Genomic DNA, 14,664 nt, shown 5'->3' with positions numbered 1-14,664 from the left:
TGACTCTACATGGCCTCTTATTTGAGAACAGAAGAGGAGGAAGTTATGTGACCACAGATACAAAGATTGGAGTGATATAACCACAAGCCAAGGAGCACGTATGTTCCTGGAAAGGGGACCTGACTCTTAATGAGTCTGCCTAGGGCAGCCGGTGTGTGTGGGTTCTTGTCTTCATGCACAAAAGGTTTCACACCAGTCCAAATGATTTTGAGAGTACATTTATTAAAGCTAGGGGTGCTGACACAGGAAGAGCTTAGGATAGAAGCAACAGGAGAGCCTAGGCTGGGGTGCTTTGGCTCTCTAGAAAGTCAGAGAAAAGGGAACTTTGGAGACAGGTTCAGGGTGTTAGCCCTGGATGAGCTGCCACTGCTCATTGCTCCCCTGATTGCAATGGGGACCTGTAGAGTTTAGGAGATGCAGGCCTGTAGGGGAAAGAGAGGAGAAAGGGAAAGGTATGGGTACACTCCAGTGCACACCTAACACAGTCTTTATGACATGACAGCTAACATTCATTCCTCTCCCCCCGATTGAACAATCCAAGAGACCACAAGAAGGTGGCCACAATCCTTTTTTTAAAAAAAAATGGAAAAATAATGTACATTCTATTTGTTAGAAGTCACTATTATGGCTGGATTCTTAATTAATTTGATGATCATTTCCAGAGATGACTAACAACTAATTCAAAGTGTACCTGGAAGGAAAATTATAGTGGCTTGTTTAAATTACATGATCTGCAATTTCTCAAACATTTTATTAATGCCCTGAATATCAACATCAAAGGGATTGGCAAGAAGATATTATGGTAGCCAATATACCAAATAAAAGAATCAGATCCTAACAGTTCTCAAAGTATATAATTATAGGCAAAAACCAACACAATAAAAGTTTTAAATGATAAATTTAGAAGTACAACACGAGTACTAAATTGGGAGAAGTGACTTAATATTTGCACTTATGAAAGAAAAACAATTTTAAGTAGGTTTTCGCCTACTCTAAGCTTAATATATGTCAACTAGGTGATATGCCTATCAGAACTTTGAATAGAGCCTCAGGCTGTATTACAAGCAGAAGTGATGCTACTCAGACCAAAACTAGAGAAATGAATTCAATACTGATTGCCACAATGAAATAGGAACACAGGAATTTACAGAGAACAGATTAACTAGAATTGCTGGAATCTTAAAAAGCAGTTCAAATGAGAAACAATGAAAGGGCCCAGGAATATCTAAATTAGAAAAGAGAAAAGGAAAATATATTTACTGACTCAAATACTAGAAGAGATGATATTAAAAAATTCATTTATTTTGTATGGTTTCATAAGGTAGAACTAAAATAAATGGATAGTAATTGTGGGGAGGCAGATTTTTTTTTTTTATTGATTTCAGAGAGAAAGGGAAAGAGAGAGAGAAACATCAAAGATGAGTGAAAAATCATTGATCAGTTGACTCCTGCATGTCCCACACTGAGGATCGCCTGAAACTCAGGCATGTTCCCTGACTGGGAATCGAACAGGTCTATGGTCAACCACCGAGCCACGCCAGCCCTGGCAGATTTTTGAACAATACAAGAACTCTAACAAGTTCAGTCATCTAATAACAGTCCAGGCTCTGAAGGTGCTGATGTCAGAGTCAGAGGAATTCTAAAAGCAGCTAAACGGTCACTCATCAGATGCTATAAGAAAGATCCATTTTGAAGGAGGAAAGTTGGAATCAATTACTTCTAAGTCATCTGTCAACTCCACTGTTTTCAGTTTTATCCCTTGAGTCATTGATACTTCCTCAACTTTCTCTTGTTTGGCCTACTCAACTATGCCCTTCAGCCAAGCATAGCTATTCCATATTCCCCATAACTATTTTTCATTTCTTGGTTTTGTACTTTTTCTCATCTTCTTCTCTTCACCTACCAGTGGTTCTCAACCTTCTGGCCCTTTAAATACAGTTCCTCATATGGTGACCCAACCATAAAATTATTTTTGTTGCTACTTCATAACTGTAATGTTGCTACTGTTATGAATCGTAATGTAAATATCTGATATGCAGGATGGTCTTAGGTGATCCCTGTGAAGGGGTCAAGACCCACAGATTGAGAACCGCTGACCTAGACTGAGTGTTACAGTCTCATGTGATTGGCAAAGTCATTACCCATCTTTGAAGATCAAGTACAAAGCTATTGCATCCTTGATGATTTCTCTAATAATTAATCTTATTGTGCTCTTTGCTTCCTTAGTACTATATTCGCTTCTATAGTATATGTTTTTGACATTCTGTCTCATATTAGACATTTTTTATAGCTATTTCATTCCCTATAAAATTGAAAGCTACTTGAAGGCAAGGACCATATATTGCTAATTTCAGCGTTCCTGTTCAGGTTTAAGTATGACTGCCTATGACTGTCCTAATTATACATGCTTATTAAATTGGATTTGGCATTGTTATTGCATGAAATCAATAGTGATATTGGAAAAAGTAATTTAAATACATTTCTGATTAAATGTACTTCTGAAGTAGAAAATGTATTGCCTTTCCTTCATTGACTGTTATTTTTTCTGCATGATTTTGTAAAAATTGTGATAAAATGCATAAGATTTACCATTTTAACCATTTTAAAGTGTACAGTGACATTTAATACATTCACAGTGTTGTACAACCATCACCACTAAGTGGTTCCAAAACTACTTAATCATCAAAAAAGGAAACCCTGTACCCACTAAGTAGTCACTCTCCATTCCTCTCCCCCAGCCCCTGGCAACCACTAATATGCTTTCTGTCTCTATCTTCTTAGTTCTTTGGAAGCTCTGTGCCAAGTGATTATTCAGTAAATGTTTGTTGTACTGAACTGGAATAAAAAGGCACTCCCAGGAAATATACATGATGCAAGAGAAACAAATAAGAGAGGTCGATTTTTTTAAGATGCAAATTATTTTAAAGAATATTGCTCCTCAGTATAACATTGAATAGAATAATGTTAGTGATTCTGTCTAGCAAATACTTTGAAATATAAAGTTTTATGTAAATGCTAAAAAAAAAAAAGCCCTAATGAGCTATAAAAGTGAATAAAGAAAGTATCTGTGCCAAAGTATTTTGGAATAAAGTCTTTTAAAATCTAAGTTTGCAATTAGAACTTCCTAATTTCCCTCAACATGCACATAAATCATTAGGATAAGAAAAAGACATCTTAGGTGTTGGTCTTGAAGAGATCTTCAATTTCCCATGTATTCTTTGCTGCAATCCCTTGTTTTGTAATATTAAAAACACCATTATTTTTATTTTGTCTTCTTAAAACCACTCAATAAAGAAGGATTTCTTTTAATGTGCTTTTCTGATTTCTGGGAGTTGCAGGATGCACAGGGTGCACTCCAATGCAGTTGTCACTTACAAGTAACATCCCCTTTAAAATCCTGGCACTAGTTTGTAATCATATATATTAATGGCTGCAAAAGACTGAGTTTTTCACATGAAAATGTTTCTTGATCTTAATGTTTGTTTTCTCCATAGCAGCATCTTTATATTTATAATTTTATATATTTTACTCCCACTGCTAGAGAATCTACTGCTTTATTCCTTCTTCTCCACCTAATAAATCAGTCAGATAGATCTGGTAATTTAGAGGAATTGTGCTTTTTGATTGTTGTTGTTGTTCACTGCTAAGAGCTCTCTGACTGAAGATGGTTTTTCTTTTTTTCTTTTAAATATATTTTTATTGATTTCAGAGAGGAAGGGAGAGGGAGAGAGAGAGATAGAAATATCAATGATCAGAGAGAATCATTGAGAGAGAATCATTCATCGTCTGCCTCCTGCACGCCGCCCACTGGGGATTGAGCTAAAACCTAGGCATGTGCCCTAGACTGGAATCAAACCTGGGACCCTTCAGCCCACAGGCCAATACTTTATCCACTGAACCAAACCAGCTAGAGCTGAGGAGGGTTTTTCAAAATATAATGATGTGCCAGTGACAATTTAAGTTAATTAAATACAGTGACATTAAACTAACTATATAACTTCCAATGTGTACAAAATGACTCATTTCCAACAAATCCTATTTAATATCATGATTGTAAAGTGTTATGATTTTGTTAAAGGTTATTCTAAACCAGTGATTCCTAATGTGGGGCACATGCCCCACAGGGAAGCAATTTGATTTTTAAGGGTAGCAATTCGAGAATGAGTTATTAACAGTAAAATTTTGCATTTCTATGGTTCTAGGGGCCTCATATATAGTATATAAATATATATTGTGACATATTTAAGCATTTCAGTTCTCTATTATGCTTTAAAACTTTATTTGCTATTTTTTTATATCATTTCATATTATTATTACTTCTTCCTCAGTACTTCAACTGTCCTTTCTGTCTTTTATTTTTCTCTTTCATGGACATCATGTTCTTTGGAAGCTTGTTTAGACCAAGTTAATGGCCTTTTAGGCTTCCTCCACATGAATAGAAATTCACTTTTTGAATAATAAGAATTATATGTCACAGGGGGGCATCAGGATTTTAGAGATGCTTAGGTGGGGCATGGCCAAAAAAAGGTTGGGGACCACTATTCTAAACAACCTTGAGGCCAAAATTAATAGTATTTTTTTGCTAAAGAAGACTTACTTTGCTGTCATAATTATTTTTACTTATTCCAAGGCATTTAAGACATTTCCTAAGTCATATTTTATTTTTTTATATATTACAGGGGAAATGGAATTAGGGAATTTCTCAAATTTTTCTAAGTGGAAGTAAAGTAGGTAGATACATAGAAGAAAACAGATGAGGGAAAATATCTTTTAAAAGGAGCACTGAGTGTTCATTGCAAGATATGGAAAAAGTCTTATTGGGAATGTAAGTGGATGCCTCCTTTCTGGAACTTGTCTTGACAAGGGTCTTAAACATGTACATATCTTTTAAATGAGCAATATCACTCCTAGAAATTGATCCTAAGGAAATAATTTAAAAAGTGAGAAAAATACATGAATAAGAATGTTCATTCGAATTATTTATAATGAAAAAAAAAAAGAAAACTATCTACCCTGAAAACAACCTAAATACCTGAAGATAAGGGACTAATGAACACATTATAGAGCACATATTTTATTAAATATTGGACAGCCATTAAAAATAATTATGTAGTCCTAGCCAATTTTGCTAAGTGGTTAGAGCATTGGCCCATGGACTGAAGAGTCCCTGGTTTGATTCTGGTCAAGGGCACATACCTTGGTTGAAGGCTCATTCTCCGGCCCCAGTTGGGCACATTTGGGAGGCAACCAATTGATGTGTCTCTCTCACATCGATGTTTCTCCCCCTACTTCTACTGTCTCTAAAAATCCATGGAAAATATATCCTTGGTTAAGGATTTAAAAAAAAAAAAAAAAAGGAAAGAAGAAAGAAACATATTATATTAAAGGCCTGGTGCACTGGAGGAGGGGTCCCTCAGCCCGGCCTGCACCCTCTTGGACCCCTCAGGGGGTGTTTGCCTGCTGGCTTAGGCCCACTTCCCCTGGGGATCAGACCTAAGCCGGCAGATGGACATCCCTCTCTCAGTCCAGGGCTCTCACAGTCTGGGACCCCTCGCTCCTTACCACCTGCCTGCAGCGGAGGCTCCTACCACCACCCCTGCACTCGCCAGCCATGAGCCCGGGTTCTGGTTGATTGGCACTCCCGCTGTGGGAGCGCACCACCAGGGGGCAGCTCCAGCATTGAGCGTCTGCCCCCTGGTGATCAGTGCACATCATAGTGACCAGTCATCCCACAGTTTGGTCAATTTGCATATTAGGGTTTTATTATATAGGATAGGACTATGTTATTGTCATAGAGAGAAGTTTCAACATAATACTTAATGATAGTAGCAGTTTATAGAACAATATGCACCGTAAGAGTTCATTTTAATTAAATGTATATAAAAATACATACAGGCAGGCACACACAGAAAAGAAGTTTTGCAAAGATGAACAATGAAATTTGAACAAAAGTTATCTCTAGATCAGGGGTGGGCAAACTTTTTGACTCGAGGGCCACAATGGGTTCTTAAACTGGACCCGAGGGCCAGAACAAAAGCATGGATGGAGTGTTTGTGTGAACTAATATAAATTCAAAGTAAACATCATTACATAAAAGTGTACGGTCTTTTTTTTTTTAGTTTTATTCATTTCAAATGAGCCAGATCCGGCCCGCAGGCCGTAGTTTGCCCACGGCTGCTCTAGATGGTACATTTATGTGGGGTCGTTTTTGTTTGTTTATCTGTATTTTGTAATTTTGTCCTAGTGATCATGGATTTCTTATGTAATTGAAATACAGGAAATCTAAATAAATTTTCTATTTCTAAATTCTTATGTGAATTACTTAAGACCTATTGCATTGTTCTTAGATGATAATATAAACTGAAAAAATAATAAATGTAGCTGGATAGATGGATGGATGGATGGATGGATGGATGGATGGATGGATGGATGGAGAACTGATTGCAAATAATAACATTATTGTAACTCTGCTAACCACCTATTTAAGAAAGATTGTTGTGGGGAGTTCTAAAAATATTTGAAAATAAAATGACTTTATTTTAAATGACTTTTACTTATTTTTAAATTCAATATATTTTTACATTAGCTTTATTTTCTAAGTGGATTTATAAAGAGGTGTAGAGAAGTATACAATGAATTTTAAACTAAATGACATGACTAAGTGATTTTGCTGCTATGTTCTTTATAGTTTAGACTAGGAAATTATTAAGCTAGGTAAGTTGCCTTCCTGTGCTTATATTTATACCATATTCCTTCTAAGTATGTGTATTAGTCAGCTGTTGCTACAATAATGCTACAAATAATCCTAGAGCAAGAACATACATTAAATGCTCAAGAATATACAGTTGACTATGACTTTGCTGATCTACGATGGTTTGGCTGCAAAGTTATGCTTCAGAAAGCAGGATGGCTAGACATGGCTCTAGGTTTTGGATTGGGTTTGGGTCCACATGTTGGTTGTGAGGTTTGGGATAAGGTAGTGTTATGGCAAAATTTCCAGGAGGCGGGAAGACATACAACCAGTATGGGAAGATTCAGAAAATGCACTTTATTGCAGGAGCATCGGTGCTGTGGCTCAGGGGAATTTGTTCCCAAAGCTGAGCGCTGATTGCAATGGCCTCTGATTTTATAAAGGGCACTAAGTTCTTTGTTCTTAGTTCCTGGGCTTTTTGCAGGCTTTTGCAGCCCGCCCCCCTCCAACCATGACAGTGGTAAGGGGAGGTGAGACTATGATCAAAGGCCCTGCGGGATAAGTATTCAGGGAAACCGGTTTTTCAAGGCTAAGGCATAAGTGGGAAGGGGGTTGGGGTGAGGAATGCAGCTGTGTGCAGGAGTCAGCTTCGTCCTTTAGTCATCAGGTGATGAGATGATGTTTTGACTCCTGGTGGATGGGCCTGGCCATACCTATGGGTTCTGCTTGCTGGATTCACAGCTGAGTCACGTCCCCAATTATTTCACACAGGCCTTGAAAAGAAAACTTTAAGAAAAATTTAACCCCTTATTCACATATAAGTATATGCGTTTTAAGATTTAAAATAATATGATTACTTTTCAGATTAATTCAGGTGCTCCATCTATTTCTCAGGTTGTAGGTCTCTCCATCATAAGTAGCAGCTACTTGGGGCATGGTAGATGAACGAAGCACAAAAATTAAATAAAATTATAAAAACACATTTTATTTATAGTTTTTTTCTTACTTCCATTAGCTAAAGGAAGTTACATGGCCAAACAGAGTCAGTAAGTTAGGAAGTATATTTTGTACCAAGAGAGAGGGAAAATACATAGAAATACATTTAAATATTGGTTAAACGTATTTCTAGTTATCACAGTAAATGAGTCAGTGACTGGGAAATAACCTACAAGTCATTACATGGAGCACCCCGTAACAGGAGACTTTAGTTTTGAGTAGAAAGAAACCTTAGATCAATTCTCAAATGGGCATTTCCACATTCTGTTTTTGCATGAATTATTACTGTACATTTTCCTTCTTTCCTATACCACTAAATCTAAGTGAACTATTTGCCTATATGTGAGGCCAGGATCACACTGTCCTAACAGGTATTCTTGTATACCAATATAGCTCTCGGTAGGATGAAAAATATCTGTTCACTCAATCGGACAGCTTCACAGCAACTCTACCCCAAGAACAACCATATCAGTTGAATGGTTCTCCCAAAAAGAAGTTGGTTTATGATAAAAGAGCAGCCAGTCATAGAACGGTGTGTTTTTCCTCTGTGACCTGGGAGGGCTCCTCTAATAGATAAAGGAGAAACACAAGTTAAACATGGCTGTATTTAATTCTCTCTAAGTGCAAATTAAAAGTCAAGAATGTCACTGGAAAAAATACAATCATCCTTTCCTAAAAAGCTCTCATCTCTTGCCACTATGGCACCTGCTATGTAAAATCTTTTTTTTTTCCTTAATTGTCACCCGAGGATATGTTTTTATTTAAATTAATTTTAGAGAGAGAAGAAGGGAGAGAGAAAGAAACATAATGGCCTGGCCAGCAGGCTCAGTGATTGAACGGTGACCTATGAACCAGGAGGTCAGGGTTTGATTCCTGGTCAGGGCATATGCCAGGATTTTGGGTTCAATCCCCAGTGTGGGGCATGCAAGAGGCAGCCGATCGATGATTCTCTCTCATCATTGATGTTTCCCTTCTTCCTCTCCCTTCTGCTCAGAAATCAATAAAAATATATTTTTTAAAAAAAGAAAGAAACATAATGAACCTAGGTATGTGCCCTGATCAGGAATCAAACCAGCAACCTTTTGGTGTATAGAAAGATACTCCAACCAACTGAGCCACCTAGTTAGGACACCTGTAAAGCCTCTAAATCAGCGGTTCTTAACCTGTGGGTTGTGACTCCTTTGGGGGTTGAATGACCCTTTCACAGGGGTCGCCTAAGACCATCAGAAAACACATATATAATTACATATTGTTTTTGTGATTAATCACTATGCTTTAATTATGTTCAATTTGTAACAATGAAAATACATCCTGCGTATCAGATATTTACATTATGATTCATAACAGCAGCAAAATTAGTTATGAAGTAGCAACGAAAATAATTTTATGGTTGGGGGTCACCACAACATGAGGAACTTTATTAAAGGATAGCGGCATTAGGAAGGTTGAGAACCACTGCTCTGAATGTACCCCCACTCTCCTCCAAACAGCTGCTAGAGTTCTCCAACATTCCCCTTTACTCCCTTTGTCCTCGGGGCTGTGTAGGCAATGTTGTGTTTTTCATTACACAAAGAGAAAGGATGACATGTTTCTGGAGGCCTATGTGAGTAGCCCAATGATACAGAAAAGAGGAGGTGCACAGTAAGAAAATGAGTGAGTGACATGGAGATCTATCCTTTCTCATGAGACGTTCAGCATGGAAGTGACTTTGGAATGTTCCGGTAAGCATCACAGAGCTGCAGAGGGTTAAAGACAATCTGCATACATTTGAATTCTTGCCCAGAAGAATTTGTGCTGGAGCTGAGATTACTACCTAGCAGCATAATTAAAGCCTAAGGTGGAAAGTTAGGGAAAGTGAATGGAGTCCTGCCAATTGTGCTGAGACCAGTCCTTTTGAAGTCTCCTTTCTCTTTCTTTTCTTCTATTCAAAAGTACCACAGGGTGGTGACACACTGAGTCATTGTGAAGAAAATGAATAGTCAAGGTATTTAAGTGCAGAATGGGGATTTGACCATCTCCATCCGCTTTTACCCTCAAACTGGAAAGATAATAGTTGTCACTTCCTTTCTTTAGTTCCTGAATATAATATCAGAATGTAAAAAAAAAAAAATTAAAAACAACATCTTTTTCAGATACTTTTAGGTCTCTTTGCCTAATGTATATCTATATCTGTCAAATTAAGACCAGAATTTACCTGAATAAGGTCACTTTTATTTTTCCTAAGGAAAGGGACACTTTTGGCAAAATTCTATAAATAAATTTAAAGAAAGAAATAGGTCATTTGTTTTAGATCATTCCAAAACTATGATATTTAGCAACGACATTCTATGTGGTATCTATAAGGCAGGGATTTTGTGCATTTAGCAGTTGTGCTGTTAAGCTGCAGGGCTAGTCAGTTTGAAAACAGTTGAAGATTTAATCCTAGACTGAAGAAAAGAGAATTAACTGTTTAATATACAAGATGACACTAGAGAAATGCAAAAATAATGATTAATAAAGAGTTTGGTGATCAAGATGAAGTTAATATATCAAAGGTATTATCCTGTTAAAATTAAGTTATCAAAATAATTAGATGTTAATTAGTTTTCATTACTAAATAAAGCTTAAACAGTATAGAAGATAATATACTTTTAAAACCACCACCCTAATAAAACAACTATATTTTAATCTGTAGTGACACATTATCTTGCTTGACCTCTCCGTAGTGTTCAATACAGCTGACCACATCTTCTTTCTCAAAAGACTATTTTCGTTGCTCCAGAATTATTCAACACCTCTCCAGCCCACCAGTCACCTTTGACAGCTCCTCTTAATGCTGTAGTCTTGGGCCTGAAAATGAGCTTTTTCCTCTGGTCATTCTATACTCACTCCATACAATAGCACCAAATACCATCTAAATGCTAATTTCTTTGAAATATCTAATTTCCAACCAGATCTGTCCCAAATCTGTATACTAACTGTCTATTTGACTATGCCACTTGGTTCTCTGACATGATCTCAACTTCATATCCAAAATGGATTTTTAAGTTTTCTTTCCCAAATTTCCAACTGTATCAAATATGTGAATGACCTCACCATCCACCTAGTGGTTTAAAGAAGAAATATGGCCATTATAGTTAATGTTTCCATCCCTACTCCCAATCATTTGCAAATTTGAGTTCTTCTTACCTCCAGAATGTAGTTCAAATCTGTCTTCCTCATCTTCCCAGTTTTAAATCTCATCTAAACACTTTCTTCTCTCTTATCAGGTCTTTAAAATGGTCTCCCTTCTATTCTTGATTTATTTCAAAGTATTTCCCATGTAACACAAAGTGGTCTTAAAATGAAAATGTAAATAGGCTCCCATCACTCCTCCACTCAAGAAATTTCAATGGCTTCCCATAGGATTAAAAAGATAAATCCTGAAAGCATTGCTTGACCTGGTTCCTCCTCCCGCTCATTGTGCTCCAATCACTCTGGTCCTTTCACTTCTGGCATCAAACCCTTTCCCACCTCCAGGCTTCTATTCTTCTGTCCCTGCAGTTTCCACCTGCAGTGCTGTACCCCCTGCTTCCCCTGGCTAACTGTGATTCTCTCTTCACTTTCTCAGAGAGCTTTCCTTGAGGAACATCCACTTCCCCAACCAGCTTAAGTTTCCCTATCATATACTAATATCCTTATTTCATAGCATGAATCCTAGTTTGTAACTATATATCTACTTGGTTAATATCTTTCTCCCACCCAATAAATAAGCTTTTTTCCAGGGCCCCTAAGCTAGACCCTATAGAGCAGTGGTTCTCAACCTTCCTAATGCCGCGACCCTTTAATACAGTTCCTCATGTTGTGGTGACCCCGACCATAAAATTATTTTTGTTGCTATTTCATAACTGTAATTTTGCTGCTGTTATGAATCATAATGTAAATATCTGATATGTAGGATGTATTTTCATTGTTACAAATTGAACATAATTAAAGCATAGTGATTAATCACAAAAACAATATGTAATTATGTGTTTTCCAATGGTCTTAGGTGACCCCTGTGAAAGGGTCGTTCGACCCCCAAAGGGGTCGTGACCCACAGGTTGGCGACCCACAGGTTGAGAATTGCTGCTATAGAGGATATAAAGATGGTTCTAGCAAGTCTTAAGCTGGAGCAGGATGGATTAGACTCCTGCAAACATACGTGTACAGTGTTAACAGACCATGGTAAGAGCCAAAGGAACAATACAGGTAAATGAATGGGAGAGACATCAGTAAAGATTTTCACTCAGGAAGCATTTCAGACAGCTCAAAGAAAAGCAGTGTGGGATTTAGATAAATGAGATGGGGCCTGGAGATTGGAGGAAGAAAGAACATCAAGGGCAAAGAAAATGAAGTTCACCTTTTCAATGCTTTTGTTTTCTCCTTCTCTTTCTTGGCTGGATGTTCTGACCTAGGGCATTGCTTCTTAAACTTTAAAGTACAAATGAATTACCTGGCAGTCTTGTAAAAATGCAGATTCTGATTCACCCCGTCTGGGGTAAGCTTAGCCTACATTTCTAACAAGCTTCTGAAGCTGTTAGTCTGAGAAGTGCACTTTGAGCAGCAAAGTCTTGGCCACATGTTGCCAAGGTGAGGAAATTATAGGGCCACATAGGTCCGGGCAGGGCTGCTTGGCCTGAAGAGCTTCCCAGGGCAGAGCAACAGTAGCTTCTTTCACTGTCAGTCTTTTGGGAAGGATCAGGGACCATAACAAACAGAGCAGAAAGAGCTGCCATGTGTACTAGAGACCTCTCCATCTCACACTGTGAACAGATTGCAGCATTCTATCCTCTAAACCAGCAGCACAGAAACTGGGGAAGAGAGAGCTAGCAGCTCTGTGGGGTCACTGACTTGTTTGTGTCCTGGCAGAATAAGGGATTCTTTGTTAGCTGAAAGCCTAGCAGCTTTTCTGGATCTTGGTGGAGACAGTCATTTTAAACCAAAAAATAAAAAAAATAAAAATAAATAAATAAATACATACATACATACATACATAAATAAAAATAGGCCTTCAAAAATATTACTGAAATAAAGGGAAGAGTAATTAGGATGGTTCAATCTGTCAAACTTTGAACTTAATATAACCAACCAGGTCTGAGTTAAAGTGGAGGTCCTGATGCAGCAGAAGGTGATCAAAACAGTCTTTGTATATTTTAATATTTCTGCTGGAAACTATTTTCCAAAACTTTTAATTCAAGCAAGTCAAGAGATGAGAAAAGAGCCATACTTGGCTATTTGTGATTGAAATTCAGAATTATTCACTGTTTAAACATATTTATCTGTGTAATATCAGTAAATCTTAATTGAGTCCTAACTTAATACACATATGCAGAAATCTCTAGAGACTATTAACCTATCCCCTTAGGCCTGTATTGCTTTATTTTTGGAAATATAGTAACGGGTAGAAACACTAGGATATCTGGTTAAGAGAAAGTAGAAAAAAATTTTAAAGCACTTTTTATGTGTGTAAATCTGTTTCTGTGGAAACAGGAATGATATATTACATCTGTGTAGATAAATAAAATATGATTGATTGCTTGTAGCAGAATCAGTGCTTCTAGAAACAGCTCTGCTAGGAAGAGCTCAAATGGAAATGCAAAACACACTCTTGATTTTCCCATGCCATTTTTTTTTAAGTTACCCAGATGGGTGGTCATGGGATGAAAATAGCAATATTTACCCAGCACTTGCTAAGGGCTAGGTACTGTGCTAAATATATTATGTATATGCTTACTCCAATTAAAACCATCAGTAGATAGTAATATGCATTTTTCAGGGACAAGAAATCTGGTATTGAGAGAAGTTTGTAGACTTTTCCCAAGGTAATAGAGCAAGAAGGAGTTGAAACAGAGGCTTAAAATCAAATCTGTTTAAAATAAAAGCCATGCCCCTCTACCATGGCTTGCTGCTTCTTAACACTGGATTACTTTATTTCTTACGGAGGATGGTTTGATTTTTTATTGCAGTTGTTCTTATATGATACTGAGTTACATTGAATTTCTATGCAGTTAGTGATTGGTTAAATTTCTGACTTTTAAGATCCCTCCAATTTCATATATCCTTCTGTTGTGGGTGGCAGGAATGGTACCAGGTTTTAGACCCATGGGGTCAGACTGGACCTGGGCTCAGCAACCTCAGTACTTGAGTTCTGGTTAGGAAAGAATTCAGAGCCAAGACTCAAGCTACAAGAGAAATCCTATATAATAAAGAGCTAATGTGCAAATGGCCATCACGCCGTCACGCCATCACGCCATAATGGCTCAGACACTCAACACTGGGGAGAGAGGAATAGGCACTAGCCAGGCACAAATGAGCCCATGAGAGAGGAATGGGAACCAGACAGGCTGTGGCCTGGGAGAGGGACAAGCCGCCCGCCCTGCAGTCCTGGGTGCCAGCGGCTGTGGCTGCAGCCCAGGAGAGGAACAAACCGCCGCCCTGTGGTACTCTGCGGCTGCAGCTGGCCAGGGGAAAGCTGGCCCGGGTCCTGGGTGCCTGTAGCCAGCCAGAGGTAGAGAAGCCCAGATCCCAGGTGTCTGCAACTGGCTGGAGGAGGGAATCCTGGGTCCAGGGTCCAGGGTGAGGCAGAGGTGGTTAGGGGCAACCAGGCCAGCAGGGGAGCAGTTAGAGGCCATCAGGCCAGCAGGGGAGCAGTTAGAGGCCACCAGGCCAGCAGGGGAGCAGTTAGGGGTTATCAGGCAGGCAGGAAGAGGTGTTTAAGGGTGATCAGGGAGGCAGAGGTGGTTAGGGGCAATTGGGCAGGCAGGCAGAGGGGTTAGGGGCAATCAGGTAGGCAGGGAGGCGAGTGGTTAGGAGACATTGGTTCCAGATTTCAAGAGGCAGTCGGACATCCCCCGAAGCATCCTGGATTGGAGAAGGTGCAAGCCAGGCTGAGGGATCCCCCACCCACCCACCCATGCATGAATTTCGTGTACTGGGCCTCTAGTTTATTTATAAAATCACAGAGGTGGAATAAGTAT

This window comes from Myotis nattereri (genome assembly GCF_964212035.1).
Source record: "Myotis nattereri genome assembly, chromosome: 1".
Taxonomy (NCBI): Eukaryota; Metazoa; Chordata; class Mammalia; order Chiroptera; family Vespertilionidae; genus Myotis; species Myotis nattereri.
This window is presented reverse-complemented; position numbering follows the sequence as displayed.